At 39.9% G+C, this 11,700-nt stretch overlaps 1 long non-coding RNA gene across 45 annotated transcripts in view; it reads left to right on the top strand.

The window, feature by feature from the left end:
* Nucleotides 1-11,700, top strand: part of LOC144756055 (uncharacterized) — a 1,542,626-nt gene that overhangs the window by 143,827 nt on the left and 1,387,099 nt on the right. The window lies entirely within an intron of this gene.

Genomic DNA, 11,700 nt, shown 5'->3' with positions numbered 1-11,700 from the left:
AGCCATTTTCTCAAGGAGAAAAATAAATCGTGGTTACAAAGTACAGGTTTTTAAAAATGCTATAACTGCAAGGTATGTCAAATAGCTAAGAATGTGCAAAATGTGGAGATGGCCAATAGAAAAACATGGGATATCAAAGAATTGATAACATGTAAAACTCAATATGCAATATATGTCATCGAGTGCCCATGTCATTTAAAATACGTGGGTAGCACAAAATGTGAATTAAAGAAAAGGATTTTGGAATACGTAAGGGCCACCATACACCAAGACAGAAGCAACGCCGTGGCAAAACACATGGAAAGCCACCATGAGAGCAATTGGAAAAGTTTATTCTTTTATGGCATAGACTGTGAGAAAATCAATAAGAGGAGGGGACAAAGTGAAATCGCTGCGAATGAAAGAATCAAGGCACATTCTAAATTTACGTACAATGAGTCCACGCGGTTTAAATCAAAGTGAGGAGATGTATGTACATCTGTAACTAGTGCTAAAACAACGAACTTTGATGAATGGACTAAAAAATGGTCTTTTTTTGCATGAACAGATTTTCAAATGGTTTCAACATTATGCAGAGGTAAACTGATATGTGATATAGCGGAGAGGTGATATCCCGAACAAATACATAGTTCATGAAATAATGAGCCATATGACGGTAAAGGAAATGAGAGAAAAATCAAGCCTTAGAAAAGTTTTGAAATATAAGGCAAATCAAAGTATGAACTGTGCCACCGGTGGCGATAATTATAAGGCGATATGTATAAAAATACAATTGAACATATTTGTGAATTTAAATGAATCTTTGATGTTTGAAACGTAAATGATTTCACCTCTCATCCTAACTGAATTTAAGGATGAATTTTCACAATTAATGAAACAATGATGGTTTAAATCACATTACATTTAATTTCAAATCATTATTTGCAATGTTTAATTTCGTTTAGAAGTGATAAATGGAATTAAAACTACATGACCCATAATGCCCCAGTTAAGTAATCATGTGTCAAGTGACGTAACGATTTGTTAAATACTAGGAATTAACGTGGGGGCCTCTCCGTGAACAAGTTCTAGGATAGAACGAAACGCGTAGGTGTGTTTGTTTGCATGAATTTACAGAAATAAACTCTGATTGGAAAAAGGATTGCTGTTGTGCGACCCATTGCTTTTTCAACGAAAGGAAAAGTGTGTTTTATATACATATATAAATATACATATATACCCACACATATATTTATCCAGTATTGGGGTATCTTTCATAGATTCACATGCCTGAATCATTCCCCGTCGCCGAGGCGGGAGTCCCACGGTATATAAAAAAGCAGTGGCAAAAGTAAATTATAGTAGTAGGCCCTAAATACAGGCCTGAGGCCTAGATTGCAGTAGCCTATCTACGTCGTGTGGAAGGGAGTCTCTCTGAGTGCCTACTCAGTTTTTCTTCAGGATGTCAGTGAAGAAGACCTTGTTCAGACCTTGCAGGACATGCGACAAAAAGAGAGTCCATGTTGATGATCAACATAAGGACTGTATATATTGCCTCTATCCTTCTCATGAGGCCCAAAATTGTAAGATTTGCCGAACCTTCCCTTCTAAAACCTTGAGGGATAGGGAGGCTGGAGTCTTGTTATGGCTCAAATCTTCTAAATCTGATGATGATGATGGAGCTTTAACATCAAGCAAAAGAGCAAGATCTCAGGAGAGTACATCAAGTGAGGGGAGAAAACAACTGAAAACCTCCCACTCCACTTCTGGTGATACTCACAAGTCTCCTTCAACTTCTTCAGAACCTTCTACTTTTAAGGATTCAAAGAAGCATAAAACTGTGAGTAAAAGCTGCTCTGTCTCTTCAGCTTTCTCTACCTCTGCAATATCATCTTCAGCTCCTTTGTCGACGGCTACTGTAACTACTACTGCTATCACCTCTCCAATCCTGTTAACTAGGATTTCTATTGTCACAAAAAAGACCATCGTTGACGAGTCGTCGACGAGAACCTCGTCGTCGAAGCATTCGCGGCATCTTCGTCGTCAACGAGCTCATCATCTATACCGTCGACGACTACTGCCCTGTCGACGAAGTCAAGCCCGTCGACGACAATCCCGTCGACGACGAGTCCGTCGACGATGCCTCCGTCGACGTCGAGTCCATCGACGATGGCTCCGTCGACGTCGAGTCTGTCGACGGTGCCTCCGTCGACGATGCCGATGATGACGAAAAAGAAGTCCATTGACGGCTGTACCGTCTACGGCGCTGGCAACGTCATCAGTGGCATCCATACCAGCAGTGCAGGCTTTTTCAACGCCTGTTGCATCCAAGAGTTTCCAGCTAAGATCTTTCCAAAGGCAGGAATACTCTTATATTTCGCCACTAAATCCTTCTCATCTATTGGACACCTATGATCAGGATGAAGAAGGAGATTATGAGGATGATGATAATGAAGGAGCCTTTGGAGTAGCACGCCATCCTTCGGACCTAATTATAAAATTTCAAGATGACGATGAGGAGGATTACGTTGCACACTACTATCAGGAGAACATTGTGGTTCCCCATCATACCAGTTATACAAGGGCAGCAGATACCAGCCATCTGCCTCCTACCCTCATTCAAGACCCACAGACCATGCTGGCTGACTACAGACAGCGATTTCCACCGCAACAGGTCCTCTCGCCGCCTGCTTCTGCGGCAGGAACAGACCCTGTACCTCAGCCTCAACCTTCAGCGCCCTGGTCTCCAGTAACGGACCAGCCTGCTCCACCTCCTCGTACCCCTGATACGTCCTCGGACGAAGAGGTAGCGGAAGGAAGGCTACCTGAAAATCCTCCTTCTGATCCGTGGGATTCATATATTATTCCGTTACCATCTCCGCCAACTCCACAACCATCTGACTCTCCACCTGAGGACATAGGTGGATTCCACAATCTCATTCAAAGGGCTTCAACAGATTCAAGCTTCCAGTCACAGTGGAACAATCTGATTGTTTCCTACATGATTTTAAAGAGGACACTAGAAAGATATCTAGATTAATTCCCATAATTGATTACATCTGGAAGGAAGGCATAAAGGTCATGAAGAGTCCTGCTTCCGTGCCAGCCGTGCTGCCAAGGATTGATAAGAAGTATCGAGCTCCATTTGACAGTCCATCTTGCCTTGTGGGTCACCCGAAACCAGACTCTGTTATTTCTCAGGCGGCGCAACAAAAATTGAAAAATCCAGCTACGCCCATCACTACTCCTCCGGATAAGGAGGGACGTAGCCTTGACCTTATCGGGAAGAAATTCTCGACCATGGCGGCCGCCTCAATCCGAGCTGCTAATTCGTTGACGATCATAGGGCGCTATGATCGCCAAATGTGGTGAGATATGACACCCTTCATTGATTTGCTCCCAGAAGACAGCAGAGCTGAAGCTTGCAACATTTTGACAGAAGGAGAACGCGCAGCCTCCGAAACTATCGACTGCGCCCTGGATATTGCCAACACCACCTTAAGGCAATTAGATGGAGCGCCATCCTCAGGCGTCAAGGTTGGCTAAAAGCTACCACCTTCAGACCAGAGGTTGAAATAAAGATCTTAGACCTGGCCTATGACAGCGAGTCTCTATTTGGCAAGCACATTGACGTGGCCCTCCAAGCGATCAAGACGGACACTGATACTGCTGGGTCATTAGGTTTCCTGCAATTCAAACGAGGTTTTTACAGAGGATCTAGAGGACGTGGCTACTCTTCTAGAGGAGGTTACCATCAGCAGGGCAGACAATACCAATCCCACTACCGTCAAGATTATAACTCATCTTACCGTCAGTCAAACACGGCTAGTTTCTCTCGCCAAGGGGGCCGCAAACGCTCCAACAATCAAGGGCGAGATACTCACAAGAACAAGTGAGTTCAACCGGGCGCCATCCGCATCCTTTCCCTTTCCTGTGGGAGCGAAAATATCTGTATTCCATCAACAGTGGCAGAAAATTACCACCGATCAGTGGGTGTTAGATCTGGTACAACATGGACACACCCTGGAATTCGTTACCCAACCGTCAACTATTCCGCCCAAGGGACCCCCCTCCCCCTCGTCTTCACTTATTGTTCAAGGAGGTTCAAATATTGCTCCTCAAGAATGCCATAGAAAAAGTCCTGTTCCAACAGAGGACAAGGGTTCTACTCCTGTTTCTTCCTTATAAAAAAGAAATCGGGGGAATGGCAGCCAATTTTAGATCTGCGCAGCCTCAACAAATTTCTCAAGAACCAGGGCTTTCGCATGGTCACGCTTTCAGAAATCCTAAACTGTCTGAACGAAGGAGATTTTTTAGCTTCCCTGGACATGTAGGACACATACTTCCACATCCCCATCCATCCCAAACATCGCAAATATCTTCGGTTCAATGTGGCTGGCGCCCATTATCAGTTCAAAGTCCTACCGTTCAGCCTCAAGTCGGCACCAAGAATATTCACAAAGTGCCTGTTTTCCCGTACTTGGACGACAGGTTACTCAAGGGCCCTTCAATAAACAGTGTACAGGACGCCATGACAAGCTGTCGTGCTCTATTTGCTTCTCTGGGCCTGACTGTAAATCTCAGCAAATCTCAACTGCAACCGAAACAAGTCCTGCCTTTCTTAGGTGCACGTCTAGACTCAATACAATGCAAAGCATTCCTATCACAGGAGAGGCAACTCCGTTTGCAAAAATTGGCAATTCCTAATCTCAAAAAAGGTCACTTTCGGTCCGACTGTTTGCTTCCCTCTTGGGAATGTGTTCAACGGCCATAAATCTCATCCCATTGGCATACCTCAGGATGTGACCTCTGCAGGAAGAGCTGCATCATCAATGGAAGCAGGCAACAGGTTCCTTCAAGGATATTATCAAGGTCACTCCGCGCATGGTAAATGCTCTGCCGTGGTGGTCACAGTTGCACAATCTGAAGCAAGGACTTTCATTCATACAGATGCCACCAGACTTCATACTTACAACGGATGCGTCCATGGAGGGATGGGAAGGCCATCTCCAAGATCTGCAAGTCCAGGGCAGGTGGACTCAAGATTACAAACAGCGTCACATCAACAGTCTGGAGTTGAGGGCCATCTTCCTGTCTCTGCAAGCGTTTCTCCCCAGAATAGCGGGATCTTCGGTGTTGGTACGAACTGACAATACCACCAGCATGTTCTATGTGAACAAACAAGGAGGAACAAGATCTATGACGCTGTCGCAGGAAGCTCAAGAGTTATAGGACTGGGTTACACTGCACAACATAACTCTCAGAGGAGAGCATGTCAAAGGCCTCAAGAATACACTAGCGGACAAGCTCATCAGATCCCTGTCATATTGCCACGAGTGGGAGTTAGATCAAACTCAATTGCACAAAGTGTTCCAGACCTGGGGCAAGCCACAGTTGGATTTGTTTGCAACACAGCAGAACAAAAAATGCCGGTTTTACGCCAGCAGGTATCATCAACAGGGGTCAAGGGAGAATGCCCTGTCCATGCGATGGTCAGGGATTTATGCTTACGCTTTTCCCCCGATTCTGTTGATTCCAAGGGTGTTGCCCAAAATGAAGTTCGAGAGTTGCCGATTGATACTCATTGCTCCAAGATGGCCACGCCAGTATTGGTTTCAGGAGCTCATGTTGTTGTCACAGGATCATCCAATTCGCCTCCTTCCGTCTCCAACACTACTGTCAAGGAACGAGGGACAGGTTCTTCACCCAGATCCACAATCTCTAAATTTGCACGCATGGCTCCTGACTACTTAGAGTTTGAGCACCTTCAAATCCCGCAAGACTGCAGAGATATTTTAAGACAGTCGCGAGCTCGAAGTACTTTGAAAACTTACCGGCTAAAATGGAAAAGGTTCTGCTCATGGTGTGTCTCCAACAATGTCCACCCGATTAATGCACCAGCAGAAGAGGTTCTTCCTTACCTGCTACACTTAGCTCGCTCTGGCCTGTCTTTTTCATCAATAAAGATTCACCTGGCAGCCCTGTCCAGATTCAGGAAAGTGTCTAATGTTCCTTCACTATGTTCGTCCTCTCTAATCAAACAGTTTATGAGAGGACGTTTCCGAGTTTATCCTCCGATTCGGCATCCCCCACCGGAGTGGGAACTCAATACAGTTCTTTCACAGCTTATGAAGCATCCATTCAAACCTATTCATAAGGCTGATATCAAATACCTTACATGGAAAGTTGCCTTACTCCTAGCTTTGACATCAGCTAGAAGAGTAAGTGAGATACAAGCGTTCACCATTAAAGAACCCTTCCTACATTTTACACAGGATTACGTGACTCTCAGAACGAACCCTTCATTTATACCCAAGGTCCCATCACAATTTCATTTGAATTAACCAGTTCGTCTAAAAGTCTTCTTTCCATATCTGACTACACCAGCAGAAAGAACACTGCATTCCTTAGACGTCAAACGTTGTCTGAAATTCTACTTGCAGAGGACAAAGAACTTCAGAAAATCTGATCAACCTTTTGTAGCTTATGGACAGACCACGTTGGGAGCAGCTGTCACCAAGGCTACAATTTCCAGATGGATAGCTTCAGCAATCCAATTCTGCCATACCAAGTCAAACAGACCACTGACAAGAAATGTCAGAGCGCATTCTACGAGGGCTGTAGCGGCATTACAGCGTTATTCGCAGGGGTGAAGCTTGAGGACATCTGTCGTGCTGCGACATGGAAAAATGTCCATACATTCACCAGACATTACTGCCTGCAATCGACAAGCCAGAGAGATGCAGCAGTTGGACAAGCCATCTTGCGACACCTGTTTGTTTAAATAAATTCTCAGGTAACATATACTTGATGTTCTTTTTATGTATGTTCTTTTATAAATGAAGTCATTTTAATGTGATTGCAAACATGTTCATATGATATATCTATTCTGGTATTTCAAATGCATTTATACGCTATTATTAGGGTAGAGGAGTTGGCCTAACGGCTAAGGCGCTCGACCTCGGACCTGGGGATCTGGGTTCGAGTCTCGGTAACGACACCAAAAACCTCCTGTGATTCTGGGCAAATCACTTAATCTCCCCGTGCCTAAAAATGAAAGTGTTTGTTCTCATGTAAAAACGTAACTTGTGCTATGTAAAGCGCTCTGATACCTGATTCAGTTTGGGTCTAGTTCGCGCTATATAAAACTCTACCAAAAAAAAAAAAAGCTTTCATTCATCTTTATCTCTGACAATAACATGTGAAACATTTGTTAGTTGATTAATGATGGTTTTAATGGGAGTGTTTCAGTACGAGTCTCCCACCATCCGCAACGGACTATTATCTGGTTTACTGCTTGCTATTCGGATTCAGGCATGTGAATCTATGAAAGATACCCCAATACTGGATAAGAAAATAAGTTACTTACCTGTAACTTCAGTTATCCAGTATTGGTATCTTTCATAGATTCACATGCACCCACCCTCCTCTCCGGAGAGTCAGTTCTCTAGAATTGGGATACTTATTCCCCACTTGTGCTAACGAAAATCTGAGGAGAACTGGCTCTGCAGAGAGGGTTCTAGAGGGTGCTGACAGCTGATTGGCTGTGACAAAGACTTGTATCTTTTCAGCATAATGAGGTAGATAGGCTACTGCAATCTAGGCCTCAGGCCTGTATTTAGGGCCTACTACTATAATTTACTTTTGGCACTGCTTTTTTGTATACCGTGGGACTTCCGCCTCGGCGACGGGGAATGATTCAGGCATGTGAATCTATGAAAAATACCGATATTGGATAACTGAAGTTACAGGTAAGTAACTTGTTTTCATGTACACACATATATATATATATATATATACACATATATACACACACATATAAATATATACACATATACACACACACATATATATATATATATATATACACATATACACACATATATATATATATAAACACATATACACACATATATATATAAGTAAACAGACATAATATCGACTACAAAATATCGAATGGACATAATATCGAGTTTAAAATATAGACTGGACAAAATATCGAATGGACAGAATATAGCCATCAAAAATATCGTTTTTAAGGAAAGTAATGTAATATCGAATGTTAAAAATATAGAAAGTTAAAATATCGAAGTATATAATATAGGTTATTAAAATTATCGAATTTTTAATAGTGTCGAATTTTTTCTAGTGTTTTTTATGTTATTATATGTGTGAAAATTGTGTATTTATGTTATAATTAATTTTAAATAATGATTTTTTTAAAAAATGTTTGCGTAATTTAGTTCTGTAGCGGGTTGTGGGTTTATAGGGGAATAGGGTGGGAAGTAATTTAATTATAATTAATTAAATATGTAATTTTATTTATTGGTATTCATTTTTAATTAATTGTTAATTAATTTATATTTGGTAAATAATTAAATGTTAATTGGCAATTAATTTTAATTAATTGATTAATTGCTAATTATGTTAATTTTACTAATTTATTTTCTGTAGCGGGTTGTGGGTTTATAGGGGAATTGGGTGGGAAGTAATTTAATTATAATTAATTAAATATGTAAAAATATTTATTGGTATTTTTTTTAATTAACTTAATTAATTTTTTATGGGTAAATAATTACATTTTAATTGGCAATTAATTTTATTTAATTGACTAATTGCTAATTATGTTAATGTTACTAATTTATTTTCTGTAGTGGGTTGTGGGTTTATAGGGGAATAGGGTGGGAAGTAATTTATTTATAATTAATTAAATAATTCAATTAATTTAACTGTATTTAATTTGAATTAATTGTTAAATCATTTTTACTTGTTAATTAATTAATTGTTAATTTGTAATTAATTTGGATTAATAGGTAACTAATAGTAATAATTAATTTTAATTTGTAATTTTAATTGATTAATTGTTATATTATATTAAATTGGTAATTACTTTAAATTAATTTTTTATAGATATTAATTTATATTTTTTTTAAATAATATATGAAGTATTTACTTTCCCTACTGTTGCACTCTCTGGAGTGGGAATAGTAATTTTTACCCCTACGCTATCCAACGCTTTCCCTATTGTTGCACTCTTTGGAGTGGGAATAGTAATTTTAACCCGTACGCTATCCAACGCTTTCCCTACTGTTGCACTCTTTGGAGTGGGAATAGTAATTTTTACCCCTACGCTATTCAACGCTTTCCCTACTGTTGCACTCACTGGAGTGGGAATAGTAATTTTTACCCCTGCGCTATCCAACGCTTTCCCTACTGTTGCACCCACTGGAGTGGGAATAGTAATTTTTACCTCTATGCTATCCAACGCTTTCCCTACTGTTGCACTCAACGCTTTCCCTACTGTTGCACTCACTGGAGTGGGAATAGTAATTTTTACCCCTACGCTATCGAACGCTTTCCCTACTGTTGCACCCACGGGGGTGGGAATAGTAATTTTTACCTCTACGCTATCCAACGCTTTCCCTACTGTTGCACTAACTGGAGTAGGAATAGTAATTTTTACCCCTACGCTATCCAACGCTTTCCCTACTGTTGCACCCACTGGAGTGGGAATAGTAATTTTAACCCCTACGCTATCCAATGCTTTCCCTACTGTTGCACTCTTTGGAGTGGGAATAGTAATTTTAACCCCTACGCTATCCAACGCTTTCCCTACTGTTGCACTCTTTGGAGTGGGAATAGTAATTTTTACCCCTACGCTATCCAACGCTTTCCCTACTGTTGCACTCACTGGAGTGGGAATAGTAATTTTTACCCCTACGCTATCCAACGCTTTCCCTACTGTTGCAACCACTGGAGTGGGAATAGTAATTTTTACCTCTACGCTATCCAACGCTTTCCCTACTGTTGCACCCACTGGAGTGGAAATAGTAATTTTTACCTCTGTGCTATCCAACGCTTTCCCTACTGTTGCACTCTTTGGAGTGGGAATAGTAATTTTAACCCCTACGCTATCCAATGCTTTCCCTACTGTTGCACTCTTTGGAGTGGGAATAGTAATTTTTACCCCTACGCTATCCAACGCTTTCCCTACTGTTGCACCCTTTGGAGTTGGAATAGTAATTTTTACACTTCCGCTATCCTACGGTAATAATATTGATTATTATTTAATTACATTATGTTACTATATATATATATGTTTTAACAAATATGATTTTATAACTTCCATTAAATATTTAATTATTATAAGGTAATTTAAGTATTTTTATGTATATTTTAGTAATACATTTTTAATATTAATTTAATTTAACATTGTTTTTAATAAAGTCGATATTTTTATAAACTATATTTTTGTAAACAATATTTTTTACTCTATATTTTTGTACTTACGTGTTTGTAGATACAAAGTCGATATTCTGTCTGTCAATATTTTGTCAACGATATTTTTGATAGTCGGTATTATGTCCCTCGATGTTATGTCAGTGATCCATATATATAGACATATACACACACATATATACACATATACACATACATATATACACACATATATAAACACACATACACACGCATATACATCTATACACATATACACACATACATACACATATATACATATATACACACATACATATACATATATACACACCCACATATACATATATACACACATATACATATATACACACATACAAATATGTATACATATATACACACATATATATATATATATATATATATGTATATATATATATATATATATATATATATATATATATATACATATATATATATATATCTACATATTTCTCTTCCAGGGGATCCTCATCAATAGTCATAAGCATTAGAATATTCCCGCCCATGGGCGGGACCCCGGAAACAATATATTATATGTGCCCCACATATATATACTCATATATATATATATATATATATATATATATATATATCGAAGCTCCAGTACACCAATGAACACGGGTCACTCTCGGCAGTGGGTGCTGTACCGCGGTGGTGTCCCGCGTATTAAATAAACGCTCCAATTTTCCTCTCGTTTCTCAAGGAAAAGACAGCACTCGCGGGTTACTTAGCAATCAGCAACAGGTTTATTTAAAACAAACGCGTTTCGGGACCAAGTCCCTTCGTCAGTGTTCATTTTCAAAATCGCAATGCAGCTCATTTTACCAAGTCTGTCGGGTCACTGTCACAGACAAAGGACTAAGGCAAGTTTCTATTCTTGCGCGCCATCTTTGAATGTATACCAATTACGATGTTATATGGTAACAGAGGCATTCCAACAATCAAAGCCGTGTATCGGCTAATGCAAAGGAAGGCTAAATAAAACGATATTTACACAAAAAAAAATTATTTGGTAAACGTTATCGCCGCAAACCTTTGCAAATTAATTTTCTGAGACAAAAAACACGCTATGAGCCCATAGCGTTACTGAATAAACGTGTATCGTTTTTTCAGCAATTCTGTACATAATCTTGCCGTGTATCGGCATGGGCAGCCTCAGGCTGCCATACTGTCTCAGAAAAAACACTAATAAGCCTCAAAACTTATACACAGTGCCCAACACAAAAGTATTTTTCTCAGTTGCAGGCATAAACCAAATACATCCAAACAATACAGAATCATATTTACAATTTTCTCATATATACTAAAGAATACTTCAATACAGGTACAGTTAATATTTACATTAGCCCAGATGAGAAGCCAATTCTTCTCCCATATTCAGGCCCTTCGGAGTCCTACTCTCTAGATCAATAATATATCTAGACTCCAACCTTCTAAGTTGCTGTAGTTTGTTGCCACCTCTGG

The sequence above is a fragment of the Lissotriton helveticus genome, chromosome 5_1 (genome assembly GCF_964261635.1).
Source record: "Lissotriton helveticus chromosome 5_1, aLisHel1.1, whole genome shotgun sequence".
In the NCBI taxonomy this organism is placed as follows: domain Eukaryota; kingdom Metazoa; phylum Chordata; class Amphibia; order Caudata; family Salamandridae; genus Lissotriton; species Lissotriton helveticus.
Note: the sequence above shows the minus strand (reverse complement) of the source record. Positions and strands in the feature narration are given on the sequence as shown.